The 16,856-nt window shown below is 33.5% G+C and overlaps 1 pseudogene; it reads left to right on the top strand.

Moving 5' to 3' along the window:
* The window catches only part of LOC123241963, a 24,671-nt pseudogene extending 8,212 nt beyond the window's left edge, over positions 1-16,459 (top strand).
* The last annotated feature ends 397 nt before the right edge of the window (positions 16,460-16,856 follow it).

The raw sequence follows: 16,856 nt of genomic DNA, 5'->3' as shown, positions 1-16,856 counted from the left end.
AATAAATAAATATATACATAAGCAAACAAACATATATATATATATATCTCAGGATTTCACCCTAGATGGTTCTTCTCCCTTTATATTACTTCATTTGGTATTTTCAATGTTTCTCATGAATTTCATTAATATCTCCATACTTTTGCTTCTCAAATCTGGTTATACTGCCCTGACTTCTCTGATGACCTCTAATCTCTCATCTCCAATTGCCTTTAAGACATTAAATGCCAAATGAATCACAATGAATATATTTCTTTAGGGATGCTTTAGTAGATCTGAATCATTTAGACTTTTTAGCCAGCTTCCTTCTCTTTATAATAAAGTAAAACCTATATGATTAAAAATCAAGAAGAAAAACAAAAAGGAAAACCTAGATGTCCAAAACAACTCATCAGCTTCTTCCCTAAACACTCCCCACAGAAACTTCTCTTTTGAAGTCATGGGCTATAGTCCCACAGTTTTGTAATCTAAAAATTAAACTCAACTCTTCACTAGCACTTACAGTCCCCATATCCAATTTGTTACCAAAATCTTACTATTTTACATTTGCAACACTTCCTGAATATGTCCCCTTCTCTACTGTTTCAGGTCTTCATAAACTCATGGCTGGTCTATTATAATAGCATACCATTGGGTCTATATGTCTCAAGTCTCCCTCATCTCCAAGTCATATTCCATTCAGTCAACAAAGTTATTTTTGTAAAGCACAGGCATGACCAAGCCATTCCCCACCCATACTCAAATAAACTCCAATAATTTCCTATTGACTTCCAGGGTCAAAAAAATTCCCCATTTGGCATTCAGAGCCCTTCATAACATAATTCCTTTCTAACTGTCTTACATCTTGCCTCTTTGCCATATACTCTTTGATTCAGTAACACTGACCTCCTTGACATTTCTTGATTAAGGCACTCTATCTCTAGGTTCTAGGCATTTTTTTTCTGGCATTCTTAGAATGCTCCCCATTCTTCTTTCTGACTCCTAGCCTTCCTAGCTTCCTTCAAGTACAATAAAAATCCCATCATTTACAACAAGTCTTTTCCAATACTTTTTAAATTCTAAGGCCTGACAATTTAATTATGTCCTTTCCTCTCCTGTATGTAGTGATTGTACATAGATTGTTGCTCATTTATTTTTCGCACATTAATGTTACCTCTTTGCACTTCAAGTCCTCACAAAGTTCCCGGCCCATATTAGGTGCTTTATAAATGTTTATTGACTGGACTAACTATACTTGGAATTTTCTCCCTTCTCAAGATATCTACATCTTGAGATCCCTATTTCTTTTTATGCTCAGCTCATGTCACTTCCTTTAAAGAGGTCTTCCTTTCTTCCAACATTTGTTAATTACCTTTCATTGACTATCAAATGACTCTCAAAACTAAATATTTTGCCAGTACCCGCAACCCTTTTCTCTCTTCTTGATGCCATTGCCACATTTTCAACTATATATTTTTGTCCTAGTTTTATCCTTATCTTGGGATGATTTTATTTATTTGAGTTTGAGCAAGCTTCATTTTCAATTGGATATATAAAATTTATCATATACATGTATGTGTATGTATATGTACATACATGTACATGGACAGGAGAAAATAGAGCTAGTCAACAGAAAGCTTAATCAGATCAAGTAAGCACAATCATCATATATATAGGCATATGTAATTAAAAATTGGCTAACTCTTAGAGCCCTCTATTATATTATACCCTGATTATAGAATTGTCCATTAGGTATATAAATTATATTTTGGTTTCTACTACATAAAATGATTTTATATGGATCCTTGTCCTTTCATAAAATATTTTATTTAGAAATAGATGGATGTTAGAGGGATTCCAAACTAAAAAGCATAAACCAAATCCACCTTGCTACCTGTTTTTGTACATCTTGTTAAGATAAGAATATATTTTTTTCTCTAAATGATCACCCTAGTACAGATGTCAATAATATAGAAATAAGTCTTGATCAATGAAACATGTAAAACCCAATGGAATTCCATGTTAGCTGTGGAAAGGGGATGGGAGGACGGGAGGGAAAGAATATGAATCATGTAACCATGGAAAATTTTTCATAATTAATTAATAAAATAAAAATAAATTAAAAAATAATATTTTCTTTCTTTTTTATAATAAAAGTAAATAATTATTTATCTATTTATTGTTTTTAAAATAAAACCAGCTTCTTATTTTTTATTACTTCAATGATTTTCTTGTTTTTAAGTTTATTCATCTCTTTTGATTTTCAGAATTTCTAAAATGGTATTTAATTGGGAATTTTCATTTTTTTCCCTTTGCTATATGCCCAATCATTTGACCTGATCATTCTCTATTTTATTGATTTGATCATTTGTAGATATATTTCCCAGTAATTACTGCTATGGCTACATCCCAAACATTTTGGTATGTTGTCTCCTTGCTGTCATTCTCTTTCATGAAATTTCTGATCATTTCTATGATTTGTTCTTTAACTACTCAATCTTCAGGTGATTGCTTAGTTTTTATTTAATTATTTTCACATTTTTATTATATATTATTAACCACCACCACCAAAAATAACTTAAATAAAGAAGTGCAAAAATATACAAAACCATGAACTCCACATTATTTATAATTTGTTTAAATATATGTAAGTTTTATATATACATATGTATGGTGGGGTTTTGAATGCTAATATAAGCATCTTCTGCTTTTTAAGTCATATTTGGATTTGTTTTAATTTAATACTTTGCTCTTGATTTTATGACTGTTGTTATTAATATAATTATAATATGCATTATTCTTATTTCCTTTCTTCTGTTTTCATCTCTTTACATATTTCATTTTCTTTATATTTCAAATATTTATTTCTAATAACACAATACAATTCATTACATGAGAGTATCACAATCTATTCAGCCATTTGTTCCAATTACTGCATTTTTTTCAATTATTTTGTCATTATGAATAAAATTAATATATTTTCATATGTGCACAGACTTTTAACCTCTTAATAAAAAGGTCTTATGGATAACAAAACATTGTTAATATTTGATCTGTATGCACCAAGTATTATAGCATCCAAATTCTTAAAGAAAAAATAATTCTATATGTATATCTATATCCATCTATCTATAGGGAAATTAATAACAGAATAAGAGCAGGGAACTCCCCTCTCAGAACTAGAAAATGTAATATACATATATTACATTTTCCCATTCCCCTTTAGTTTTCTCCAGAGGTATCATATATGACTTTTCTAAAATTATATTCACTTTTAAAATTCCTTTCTTTTTTATTGTTTTCGATAGATTAATCAAGGTCTATAATAAGAAAGCTTTAGTATCCAACTAATACAGTTTTACTATCTATTCCCTCCTGACACTTCTGTAGTTTCTTTAGGAATTTGGATGCTATGCCATTTGGGCATATGTTTAGTATTGTTATTACTTTATGGTTTATAACATCTTTTATCAAGACATAATTATCTTTATCTCTTTAAATTAGATCAATTTTTATTTTACTTTTTTGTGGTATAACAATTGCTAAATTTTTTAACTTTATCTGAAGTATGGTAAATTCTGTTACACAAATTACTCTGTGTGTGTATCTTCCCTGCATAAATGTGTTTCTTGTAGACGGTCTATTGTGGGATTCTGGTTTTTAATTAGTTGCTCTCCTCTGTTTTTTAAGTGAGTTCATCTCTTTCACATTGTCAATTATGATTACTGTATGTTTTCCTCCATCTTACTTTCCTTCTGTTAATATTTCCTTTTCTTTCATTTCAGCCTTTCCCTATTCACAAATGTTTAGCTCCTGATCACTACCTACCCCAATTCACCTCTCTTTTGTCCATCCATTTCTTCTCTCTTTCCCCCTCCTCTCTCTTGCTTCCCTCTATGGTAGGATATGTTTTAAAAGCCAACTAAGCATGGATATTATTCTTGCTTTGAGCCTGTTCTGATGAGAGTAACATTCAAGCATTGCTTGCAACACTCCCATCTTCCCTTCATTGTATTGACTCTTACATGCCTCTTCATGTTAGATAATTTCCCCCATATATTGCCACTTCTCTTCTCCCAGTGTTGTCCCCTGTCTTACCTCTTAATTTTAATTTTGGGGATTTGGGGGTATCATTCCATTAAATTCAACTTACTTTCTCCCCTCTGTCTATGTATAACCCTTGTGCCTGTCCTGTTACTCATAAGGTTCTTAAATATCTTAAAAAACTTTAAGTACCATACATTTCACTTATATCATAGATATCTTAAGTATTATAGTTATCATCTTCCCGTGAAGGAATATAATTTCTTTAATCTTTGACTTTACTCTTCTCTATTTGCCTTTGTATGCTTCCTTTGAATTTCAAATTTGACCATTAAATTTTCTTTACAGTTCTGATCTTCTCAAAAGGAATGCTTGGAAATCCTCTATTTCATTAAATATCAATTTGCCCCTGGTGTATTACACTAAGTTTGGCTGAGTAGATGAATCTTGGTTTCTGAATCCTTTGATTTGCTGAATGTCTTATTCCATAATATCTGGTCCTTTAATGAAGAAGTTGCTAGGTCCAGTATAATTGTAACTGTGGTTCTGAAAGTTCTGAATTTGACTATAATAATCATGAGAATTTTTATTTTGAGATGTCTTTTTTCTTTCTTCTAAATTGATATTAATTTATGTTTTTTCATTACTGAGTCAATATACTGAATATTCAGATATCTACTTTGGAAATTATTCCCAAAGCTATATCAAGAGTTTATTACATTTTTAAGATTTAAACAATTAGTTTTCTACTTCTTTTCTTATTTTGATTTTTATTTGTTTTTCGGTTTTCTCTTTTCTCTCCCTACTCTCATCTCTTTCTCTCTGTGTCTACCTTTCTCTATTTTGACTTTATGCCTTTGTCTCTTGATTTAAAAATAAAAGCTTTTGTTATTTGGTCCTAAGAATATCTAACTCCTTATAATTCTCCTCTTTAATAAAAATTATCATGATCTATAAGTCTGATGCTTCTATTTGGTAAAAGGCTTTCCTTTATTTGAGGTATTACTCCAAATAAACATTTTTACTTCTTATTATTTTCCCTTCACTCCTATTCTTACTCTTAGAAATAAAAGTCACTAGGGATTTATTTATTAGTTGATATAGTCTTGAGGGTGTTCAGTTCTAAAATTTTATGTTTCCTTATCACTGAAAGCACAATTTTGTGCAAAAATAGCAATCATTTCCATTCTAATACTTTTAGGAAATTGTGAGAACTTCAATAGAAGGTATGTTAATTTTAACAAGTATTCATTAAATGTTTTCTATATGCCAGATATTGGGTGCTGGGTATATAAGTATGAAAAATGAAACAATCCAAAAAATATTTTAACCACCTGTTACTATGTGCAAGATATAATTGTTAGTAATAAGACAAAGAGTATATAATATTAATCAAATTAGACTAAGAGAGCTATGAACTGGCACAACCATTCTGGAGAGCAATCTGAAACCATGCCCAAAGGGACATAAAACTATGCATACTCCTTGGCTTAGCAATGCTACTACTGGTCTATAACCCAAAGACACTAAAGATAGGGGGAAAGAACGTACACATACAAAAATATTTTAGTACCTCTCTTTACAGTGGCAAAGACCTAGAAAAGGAAAACTGTTCATCAGTTGGGGAATGGTTACACAAGTTATGGTAGATGCGTGTAACAAAACACTATTGTGCCATAAAAAAAATGAAGAACAAGATGATCACCAAAAAGCTGAAAAGACATAAAAAGTTATACAAAATGACATGAGCAAAATCACAAGAATAGTGTACACAATGACAACACTAATATATGATGATCAACTATAGATGACTAATTATAAAAAAGGCAAGTATTCGTGAAAATTCCAAGGAACTCATAACAAAAATGAATATGCACCATCATGGAAGGAGCTGATGGAGTCTGAATACAGATTGAAACATTATTCATTCTATTTTCTCCATAAAGTCTTTTCTAGTATAATAAATATGTGCTGTTTCACAACATGACAAACATAGAAATATGTACTTTATGAAAATATACATACAGATATACTATCTGCCTTCTTGGAAAAGTGGGAGAGGTTGAAGAGAGGAAGAGAATATATATATATATTATAAATTGTCAGAAAATAATTATTAAAAATTGTATAAACGTGTAATGTAGAAAAAAATGGAAACTTAAAATAAAACAAAAGATTTGGTTAAGGATAAGTTTCCAGCTACTCACATTCAGAGGAAGAACTATAGGAGAGGAAACACAGAAGAAAAACAACTGCTTGAACACTTGGGTTGATGAGGACATGATTAGGGATGTAGACCGGAAAGGACCACACCAATGCAACTATCAATAATATGTAAATAAGTCTTGACTGACCACACATGTTAAAACCAGTGGAAATGTGAGTTAGCTATGGGTGGTGGTGGTGGGGAAGTTTGAGGGGGTGAAGGGTAAAGTAAAAACATAAATTATGTAACCATGAAAAATTTTTCTAAAAATAAAAAATAATTAAAAAAGGATAAGAATCTAGTTTCATATGATTGTATATCTTCCAAATTACATAAATAGCTTTGCAAAATCAATGACTTATGAATCATGAAGTTGTATTTTCATGTCAGGGTTAGAGGGCATAGTCACTGTACCTCTTCTGGTATTAGAAAGCATTTCCAAAGACAATAAATAAATTGTCAAAAAACTGACTTGACCTCATAGCTTTATATTCTTTCTTCCATTCCTTACCCTGTTTGTTGAGTGTTCCCTAGGATCTTGGGCTTTTTTCACCAAGCATGTCAACTACTTTGTCCTTGTTAACTATTCACCCAATACCACCTCTTGCTGGGTTCAGTCTCTTACTTTTGGCACTACCCTTGATACACTTTTTCATGTTGTCTACTGTCATTGTAAAATTTCCCATCTGACTCCAGAGTTTGGCTGAAATATTCTTGTTAATTCACATCTCTAAGAAGCCCATTTTTCTCTTCTATGGAAAGATGGGTTTTGTCAACTTGAGTGATGCTACACATTAAAATGGGTTGGGCCAACACGGAAATATTACAGAGTAAATTCATCTCTTCCACTCTGATTTGTAGATTTTAGCCCCCATAGGATACCAGTTATAAAACGTGTTGAACTTTCTCTGCAACACACACAGTTGTATTTCTCACAAAAGAAAATCTATGGGTTTCATGGAGAAAGGATACTTCTAGCATGAGAAACATATGTTTTCACTAAAAATCTATTCCAATGCCTCCAAATGGCATGGCACTGATGTTGAGATCTTAAAGATTAAGTATGAGCTCTTGAAAGAACTACCAAATTCTAAATCAGTTGACTATTGAACCACAAAACAAATGTGTGCTGGTAATACAAGAGCCAGTTTAGATAAGTTTAGAGGAGCTCCTTACTAACAGGAAGATGTAATAAGGTGTGTTAGAAAGAGCACTTGATTTGTTCATAAAGCAATTCAATTTTAATCTCAATTATCCAGTTTCCTACTTCAACAGCCATGGGTTCATCTTCATTTTCCTCATATCTAAATGATGCTATTGAAATTAATCTCTAAGAATTATTCCAGCTCAAAATCTACAATCTTATGATTCTGTAATATTTTTAGATATTGAAATTCTTTTTTTAAACCCTTGTCTTCCATCTTACAATCAGTACTATGTGTTGGTTCCAAGGCAAAAGAGCAATGAGGGGTAAGTGACTTGCCCAGGGTCACACAGCTAGGAAGTGTCTAAAGCCAGATTTGAACCTAGGTCCTCCCATCTCAAGGCCTGGTTCTCAATCCACTGAGTAATCCAGCTGTTTCCTAGACATTGAAATCCTTGAAGAATACATAAGTTCATACATACTACATGTATATATGCTAGAAAAGACACTCTTCAAAATGGCAAATTAGTAAGAAGAATATTGTGTGTAAAACACTATATATTCTATATGATTTATATCTACTAACATTATATTTCATTCGATAGATGCATGACATGTTGATGTAAGTAAAGATATATGCTCATATAGAAAAGTAATCCCTTGCCACATTGGCCTTCAATATTCTACCCTTTTATTGAGGAATTGTATGAAGACATTCTTTTCAAGTCAATAAATTATATATTAAATGTCAGAATTTTAAAAATAAGAATTCTGCTAGAGATATGGGTCCTCTTTGTCATTTTACCATGCATTAGAAATAAGAAGTAACATTTGAAGAGATGAGATACTGCTGTGGAGCAATAAATCTGATCATTGTATTTATATTACATTTCGATTAGTTTTGTTATTTCTCTCTTTTCTTTTTCTTCTTCAATAATATATGATACTGAATCAGTCTCCTATAAGAGGAGGGAGAAGGATGTTAGAAATATTTGCAATGTTAAAAACAAAAGAAATCAATATTTTTTTTAAAAAGAGACAAAGACCAGAAATTGATAGCAGATTTTGAAGCTAGAATAATATGTGGATCTGGAAACTAGAAACAACTAGTAGAGTAAGAAAAATGAGAATTAAAAAGTACAAGCAAATGGAAAGAAGTAAATGCCTGAGAAACATCATTTAAATGATCAACTTAGACAACTATTCTATTATCATTTATTTAGCAACTACTAGATGCAAAATTAGTTAGTGGAGAGGAAGTTTCAATCAATTAATCAGTCAATAAACATTTATTGCACATTTACAATGTTGTGGAAACTATGCTAATCACTGGAAATTGAATGAAAAGCAAAAACTGTCTGCTATCAAGGAGTTTACAAAATGTGTGGCTCTTACGGAGACAATATATGTATGAATCACTTTTATAGATGAAACAAAAGAGTATAAGAAGGTAATCTTAGAAGAAAAGGAAATAATAGCATATCAGGGTCCAGTAAAAGATGCCTACAAAAAGTAGTGCTTGAAGCTAATTCCTGAGTAGACCAAAGGTTCTAAGAAGCAGATTAATAGAGAGAATATTCCAAGACTGATAATGTCAGTACAATGTCCTGGAAACAAGAGATAGAATGTCATATATGACAAATAACAAGCTGACCAGTATGTTTGAACCAAGCCATATCTATGTGATGGGGAATATTATATAGGAAAACTGGAGAGATAGGAAGAAGGTATGTTGCAAAGACCTTTAATTGATATTTTATCTTACTTGCAATATGGAATCATTGAAGTTTATAGAGTGAGAAAAGTGATGTGGTCTGACATCTAATTTAACAAAATCATCTTTGCCACATGTATATAGGATGAATTGGAATGGGGGTGGATGTTCAGAGATTTTGCCTTTGAATACCCCCCTCAGATTGTGTGTAATTTCATGTCTACAATTGGCATTCTCCTGAATCATTATTATTGGGATAGTTTGGAAGGCTGGTCATTGTGGAAAGTAGAGAAATGTGTTTCTTCACATTCAGAAAGAAGGCATAAGAGAAAAGGCAATGAGGGCATGCTATAAAGTTAACTAATGAGATGTGTGCCCAATTTACTTTAGAAGCCCCAAGGTATCTGATTCTTAGTTGTCAAATTGTGTGTGGTTTCCTGTGTCCTTTCCATCAGATGCCAAATAGAAGGATGATGTTCCAGTTTAAAGATTCTTTTCCACTTCATGCATAAAATGGACTCCCTTGGAACATTATTAATTTGATTAAGAAAAATCTCAAATTTATTAAGTATTCCCATAATTGATAACTTCTATCCTGCTAAAAGATAATCCAGCTCAACCAGATGTAATAGGGTCCTGGCAAACAGTTGTTTAGGCAGAAAGATGAGAAAACTGAGAACTCAAGTACTAAAAAATGAAGATAGATAAACAAAAATAAATGGATAGATAGATAGATAGATAGATAGATAAATATTAAAAGATGAGAGAGATAAGGACAAGCAGATCCAGTCAATTAGTCCGTTATCCTTTATTAAGTTCCTACTACATACCAAATGTTGTGCTGTGCTGAGTGTTGTGAACACAAAGACAAGCAAAGAAAAATAAAATCAGACCAAACCAAATAAAGGGACAAAATGACCCTCCTCTTGAGGAACTCACAGCCTAGGGAAAGAAAATAAGCCAACAACCATCTTGTGAAGATAGGATTAGCTCTCCCCTTGCCTATTTTTACCTAAAAATATCAAGAACTCAAAGCACCCCTACTTAACACTAAGCTGAGGGTCCCCTCACTAAAGAATGGAGGGAGGAATCACTCCACTCACCACTGCAGATCCAAGGGAAGCATCTCTTCAAACACCAACTCAGGAATAACTCCAAGCCAGATGATCCTAAAAGAGAAGAAGCAGTCCAGAATCCAGGAAGCCATGTCCTTTTTATAGTCCTTTTCCCACATCACTTCCTGTCTCTTCCCATCTTCATAGAAACCAATCACAGCTCCCAAACTACTTATCCCTACCCAGGGCTGGGCAGTCCCCTTTGGAGGTCAAAGTTTTTGACTTGTGGACTCTTCCACCTAGTGACTGGTCAAGTATTAAGTAGGGGTGTTTTCAGTTTTTGATTCATTAAACTGAAGGTTGCTGATTGATTATATTGAGAAATAACAAAGAGAGATAAGTCTATCTTCACAGTGTTTTGTATATGGTTCATGTAATTCCTGGATTTGTCCTGGCAAATAGATTTCTAAATATTTTATATTGTCTAAGGTGATTTCAAATGGAGTTTCTCTTTCTAATTCTTGCTGCTGAGTTGTGTTGGAAATATATAGAAATGCTGATGATTTATGTGGGTTTATTTTGTATCCTGCATCTTTGCTAAAGTTGTTAATTATTTCCACTAGCCTTTTAGTTGAATTTCTAGGTTTCTTTTAAGTAGGCCATCATATTACCGCAAAGAGTGATAGTTTATTCATTGCTTACTTTGATCCCTTCAGTTTCTTTTTCTTCTCCCAATTGCTACCGCTAGGCTTTCTAGTTCAATGTTAAATAATAGAGGTGACGATGGGAATCCTTGCATCACTCCTGATCTTATTGGAGAGGCTTCTAACTTTTCCCCATTGAAGATGATACTTGATGATGGCTTTATATATATGCTGTTTATTATTTTGAGGAAGGGCCCATCTATTCCTATACTTTCTAGTGTTTTCAATAGGAATGGGTGCTGTATTTGTCAAAGGCTTTTTCTACATCTATTGAGATAATCATATGATTCCCGTTGTTTGATTATTGATATAGACTGCATGCCTTTTGGGTTCTTATTTTCTTGAAAGTTGTTTCAATTTGTCTCATTGTTTTTTTCACTCCTGTATTTGTCTTGTGGCAATATTTTATTCTTTTTCAGAGAGGATTCTCATGGTGACACAGAGCTGTTCTGGTTTACTACATCATCTTCCCAGTAAGACATGTTGAAGAAAGTAGGATTTTACCTGAGACTAGAAGCTTAAAGAATGGCAGGAGACAGAGGTCAGGAGGGAAAGTATTCTAGACATACAAGATAGTGCAAATATAAGATTGGCAAAGGGACTGTCTTATGGAAGAAATGAGATCAAGTGTTACTAAAGAAATAAAAAGATAAAGAAGCTTGATAAGTAAATAGAAGAGTCATAAAACAACTATACCTTAATTTGAGTGAAGAGTCTGAACAAGCAAGAAACTTCTCACATACGTTCTGAAGAATGAGAGATCGATTCTAGGATCAGAAATTAAGTCCTCTGAAATGAGCACAACCTGGAGGGGAAAAGGTTTTTTTCTTTGCTAAAGAAGTCTGGGTAATCATGCGTGGGGTTGTGTTTGGGAGTAGTCCTTATTTTTCAAAGGGGAACAAGTATATCAAAGGATGATGTCTCAGCTTGTATATCAATTGGACTTAAGTGAGATAGTTATATAAAGTCCTCAGCTTCACTCTATTCTAGCTATTCTAGGATCATCAAAATCCACTGGGAAGACAAAAGTCAAGATAAACTGGTGATGGCTCAGGATGAAAAGAATGACATTTTCAGTATCTTCCCCAAGTTCTAAGTTGCTCCACAGAACCTACTTATGTCACCCCCATGGCCACTGAAACAATGTTCTCCTGTACTCCTTCCATTGGAAGAAGTCTTCACTTACGTAGAGTAGACACCCTCCCAACTCATTAACTGCTTTGAGATTTTTTGGTTACACTTACATGAATGGTGTAGGTGAAACTAGTTAATGCCAATTAACTAACTAAACATTCTGTGTGGGAGCTCTTCTTGAATTTTCAGACTTACCCAAAGGAATCTCCCAATATTCATTCCTGAACATCACTTCTAGCTAAGAGAGAAAATCATATCTATATAGGACTTCCACAGAGGAAAAATAACTCATGCTTTCATAAAAACTACTGTGATCACATCAGCTTGCTACCAACTCTTGATTTTGAAACTAGTTTGTGTTTCCCCTAGAAATGAAGATATATTGGAATGATTTTAGAAAATGTGTACAGTGATTCTTTTACCTTTCGTTAAATTTGTTCTTCAGTTGACCCAAGGGTACCTGACTCTTCATGATCCTATTTGGGATTTTTTGGCAAAGATACTGGAGTGGCTTACCTTCTCCTTCCCCCATTTTACAAATAAGGAACTGAAGTAAACAGGTTTAAGTGACTTACCTAGTATCACATACTGGGTATGTGTCTGAGGCCATATTTGAACTCAGATCTTCTTAATTACAGGACTGATACTCAATCTACTGTACCACCTACCTGCCCTAATTTGTCCACAAGGTTAATTCCTATGTTACAATTACAAATACCCCACTTTCCTCTTCTATTACCCAAAAAGTAAGCATGTCTACCATTACTTCTTCCTGTTGAGAGATATCCAGAGGCTGATCTCTAAAGGAACCATAGTCAAAAGCAAATGGTTAGAGGTTGATTGTATTTCAACAGAAAATAATGACAATAGACACTTTCTATTGGCCAATCCCTGTAGTATCTCCCTAGTAGAATATTCAAGACCCTTAGTGCAGGACAGGTTTTTATCTTTGCATCCCTTGGCCTAGGAGAATTCCTTGCACTGAAGAGGTACTTAATAAATACTCTTGAATTGCCTTATGATACCCATTGGAATTGTAAATGTTTTCTGAGTGTCCTTTAGCTCCATGACTACAAAGCTTGAATCAGGACACTCCAGTTGTTTTCCAGGTTGTCTTATTAACTGACTCTATGCAAATCATTTAACCTTTCTAATTTCCTTTTCCTTATCTCTATAATTAGATTACAAATTACTGCCCCTCATTTATCTAAAAAAGATATCATAAAGAATAATTATAGCTTTTAAGAAATTATAAAATTCTTTTGAGTTCTGTAGAAATGGACTTCATATAAACATGACTTATGAATAGTAAGAAATTCTACCACAATTAAGAAAGTAATTGTAGTCTTCAGTGAAACTTTACCATCTATGAGCAACTAAAACAACTTAAAGCTTCTAAGTAAAATGCTGATGACTCAGATCTAAAATAAATCAGTTCTGCTCTCTATTTGTATACAAAAGATCTCAAAACACAAAATGAATTATGTAAAGGTCAGGCCTAAAAAGAATCCTTTCATAAATACTAATTAGCAACTTGCTGATGATCATTTGACAACATTCACTGATGCATAATTGAATAGGAGAGATTACAAAAAGGAAAGTGTGGGTAGAGATTTAATAATTCATTCCTCCCTCACTAATCAGGGTTTCTGATATTTCATATAGCAAACACAATTACTATAGTTTTCCTTTCTTCCTTCCACTTTTCTTCCCTTTTCCTTTGTGAGTAACAAACCATCATTACACCATTCCTTAATGCATGTATGTTAATAGCTAAGGAGGAAATCATCATAATAAGTATTGAAAAACATATTTTAAATTAAATTAAAAAGCTTTTTACTTGTTTATATATCATGCTCTATTATTTTGTATTAGTGAGGGCTTTGTTCCAGGAAACAACTGATGTTCCAAAATACATTTTTTTATTAGATTCTCTATTTTCTCAGGGCTTTTAGTAGGACAATTGAGTATGTTGCTTAGAGAATTATTTTAATACGACTCTACAAATTAATATGATTGTATCATACTAAGAACATTCTTTTAGTGCCAAACTTCTACCTTACTTATCATCCTATAATTATAACATGCAGCGTAGATTAAAAAATGTAACTTGTGTTTATACATAATTAATTTTTTTATATTCTTTAATTTTACTTTCTGTATTTTATTTTATTTATGGAGGGTACATCTATTATATTCTCTTTTTTAAAATAAATTTGCTATATTGCCCAGGGTGAGTTATTTAAACTTATTGGTTATCATTTTCTATCACCTATAAAGGAAGAAACTGGACAAAATAACTTTTAAGTTCCTTCCAAATTTCATTCCCAATATTCAATCTTAGAAACCTAACATGAAATGTCTTCAAGAGAGCATGTAGGTTGTCTTGATTCCTATATAACCAGCTAAACTCATATGGTTACTTCAATATTCTGTTCAAAATATTTCCAGGAAAGTGGGTTCTATAACTTACCTCAGTGGCATGCTTTTAGTAATTAGCAAGTAACTGGTGAGTGATAACCGGGTATCCTTCATTTATAGATTCAGTTCACTATAAACACAGACATAAATGTTCAACACATTACTCAAATACAGCAAAAGCTTAATAAATAGCTGATGATTTATGCTTGTTCAGTAATCTGAGTGTCAATATCATGAGATATATCACTTTTTGTCAAAGATTTTCATCAGTGTCATAGAAGATGCCCCAACATGGAGACACTGAGGTTCTTTAGATTTTCCTGTTAGTGAATGACACCAGAAAAGTTACATCCAATCCTAGAATAAAACAGATTTCCTCAGGGAGATATACAGTTTACCAAAGCTATCTTTAAGAATCTTTAGAAGAAAACAATGGCAATAACAGTATCAATAGAAACAGCAACAAGTGTACAAAGAATGCTTTTATTCCCATTATGATACGCAGTTAATGAGTAGCTCCTGGAATTAAGCCAACTGTACTTATATCTTATATATATATATATATATATATATATATATATATAAATTGTGGTAAATGGATTAGATCTTGAATTTAATAAGAGGAGAATAGTAGGATGAATTGTACTTGGGAAAGTGGGCAGTTGATTCCCAACTGCTCAGTACTGCAAAAATCCATTTTAGTCTATCTTTTTAAAAAATATCACCAGTTTTCCTCGTTAAAATCTTGGTGTGTCAAACTCAGAAGAATCTAGAGCCTCTGGAACTCTGGAACTCCTCCACTCAAGGAGGAAAACTCTATTGCACATCATGATGTCAAATGCATAAGGAGGAAACCTTAATCAAATTGCACAAGAAAGGAGAGGAGAAAAGAATTAGCAGCAACACACTTGCTAGCATTATGAAATCAGAAGAGCACAAAGGCAAAGAACTGAGGAGGGNTATATATATATTAATTGTGGTAAATGGATTAGATCTTGAATTTAATAAGAGGAGAATAGTAGGATGAATTGTACTTGGGAAAGTGGGCAGTTGATTCCCAACTGCTCAGTACTGCAAAAATCCATTTTAGTCTATCTTTTTAAAAAATATCACCAGTTTTCCTCGTTAAAATCTTGGTGTGTCAAACTCAGAAGAATCTAGAGCCTCTGGAACTCTGGAACTCCTCCACTCAAGGAGGAAAACTCTATTGCACATCATGATGTCAAATGCATAAGGAGGAAACCTTAATCAAATTGCACAAGAAAGGAGAGGAGAAAAGAATTAGCAGCAACACACTTGCTAGCATTATGAAATCAGAAGAGCACAAAGGCAAAGAACTGAGGAGGGATTCTCTGGAGCCACTTCCAAACCACAAATCCATAGCTGCAGGAAACCCCCCAATCATGGCACTGCCCGCCAATGCTACTGATGCTGCCAGCATGAAGGAAGCACACCCCAAAAGAAACATCCCCAAACCAAGCAGGCCTGGAAGAGAAAAGCTCAGGGAAAAACTCAACAGAATCACAGTCACTATTATCCAAGTGAGATAAAGCTCCGACAGAAGCAAAGGTGAGCTACAGTCAGAAGAAAAGAAATCTGGATGAATTGATTGAAAGTGGAAAGGAAGAAGGCATGAAGATCGATATCATTGATGGCAGAGACAGAGGAGTGATCTCCTCCAAACAGTTTACAAGTGGAGAGTTTCTAGTCCAGTATCACTGAGACCTCACCCAGATCACAGAGGCTAAGAAGCGCGAGGCTCTCGACATTCAGGATGCTTCCACAGCTGCTTTTTCAGTAGCTGAGCAAAACCTACTGTGTGGATGCTACTGGAGAAACAGATTGTCTGTGGAGATTGATCAGTCACATCAGTGTGGTAACTGCCAAAACAAACTCCAGGACATGGACGGCATGCCTTGCCTCATCCTCATCACCTTAAGGGAGATAAAAGCTGGTGAAGAACTTTTGTATAACTTTGGTGACAGCATCAAAGCTTCCCTGGAAGCCCAACCATGCCCCAAACATGGATCCATGCTTCACTGGACAGAATCCCATTGAAGGGAATTAGATTTTTTGTTTGTTAGTTTGTTTTGTTTTTTTTGTTTTGGAGGGGGTGTGCTGTTTACAGCTAATCTTAGTGGATTACTTCTCATGTTTTAAAATCTATTAAAACGCTTTTCATTGTAATATTAAAAAAAATCTGTTACAGGTTCCCTCCCAACAGGCTTGCACAGATGGCCTTAGGTTACCAAAACCTTTTCTATTTCTAGTTCTTTTGTACATTTTTGCAAAAAGACAAATCCGGGCTTCCCATGCATGCAGTCAAAGACTTGTTGCAGGTTTTATAGGGAGATGAAAATCCAAATTGTGGACTTGAGCTGTCCCACTGCCTCTCACTATATGCATAGCAATGACTTTCCACATGAGGGAGCAGGGCAGGATGGAACATACCTGG

Source organism: Gracilinanus agilis, chromosome 3 (genome assembly GCF_016433145.1).
Source record: "Gracilinanus agilis isolate LMUSP501 chromosome 3, AgileGrace, whole genome shotgun sequence".
Taxonomy (NCBI): domain Eukaryota; kingdom Metazoa; phylum Chordata; class Mammalia; order Didelphimorphia; family Didelphidae; genus Gracilinanus; species Gracilinanus agilis.
The sequence above is the reverse complement of the archived record's forward strand: the minus strand, read 5'-3'. Positions and strand labels throughout refer to the sequence as shown.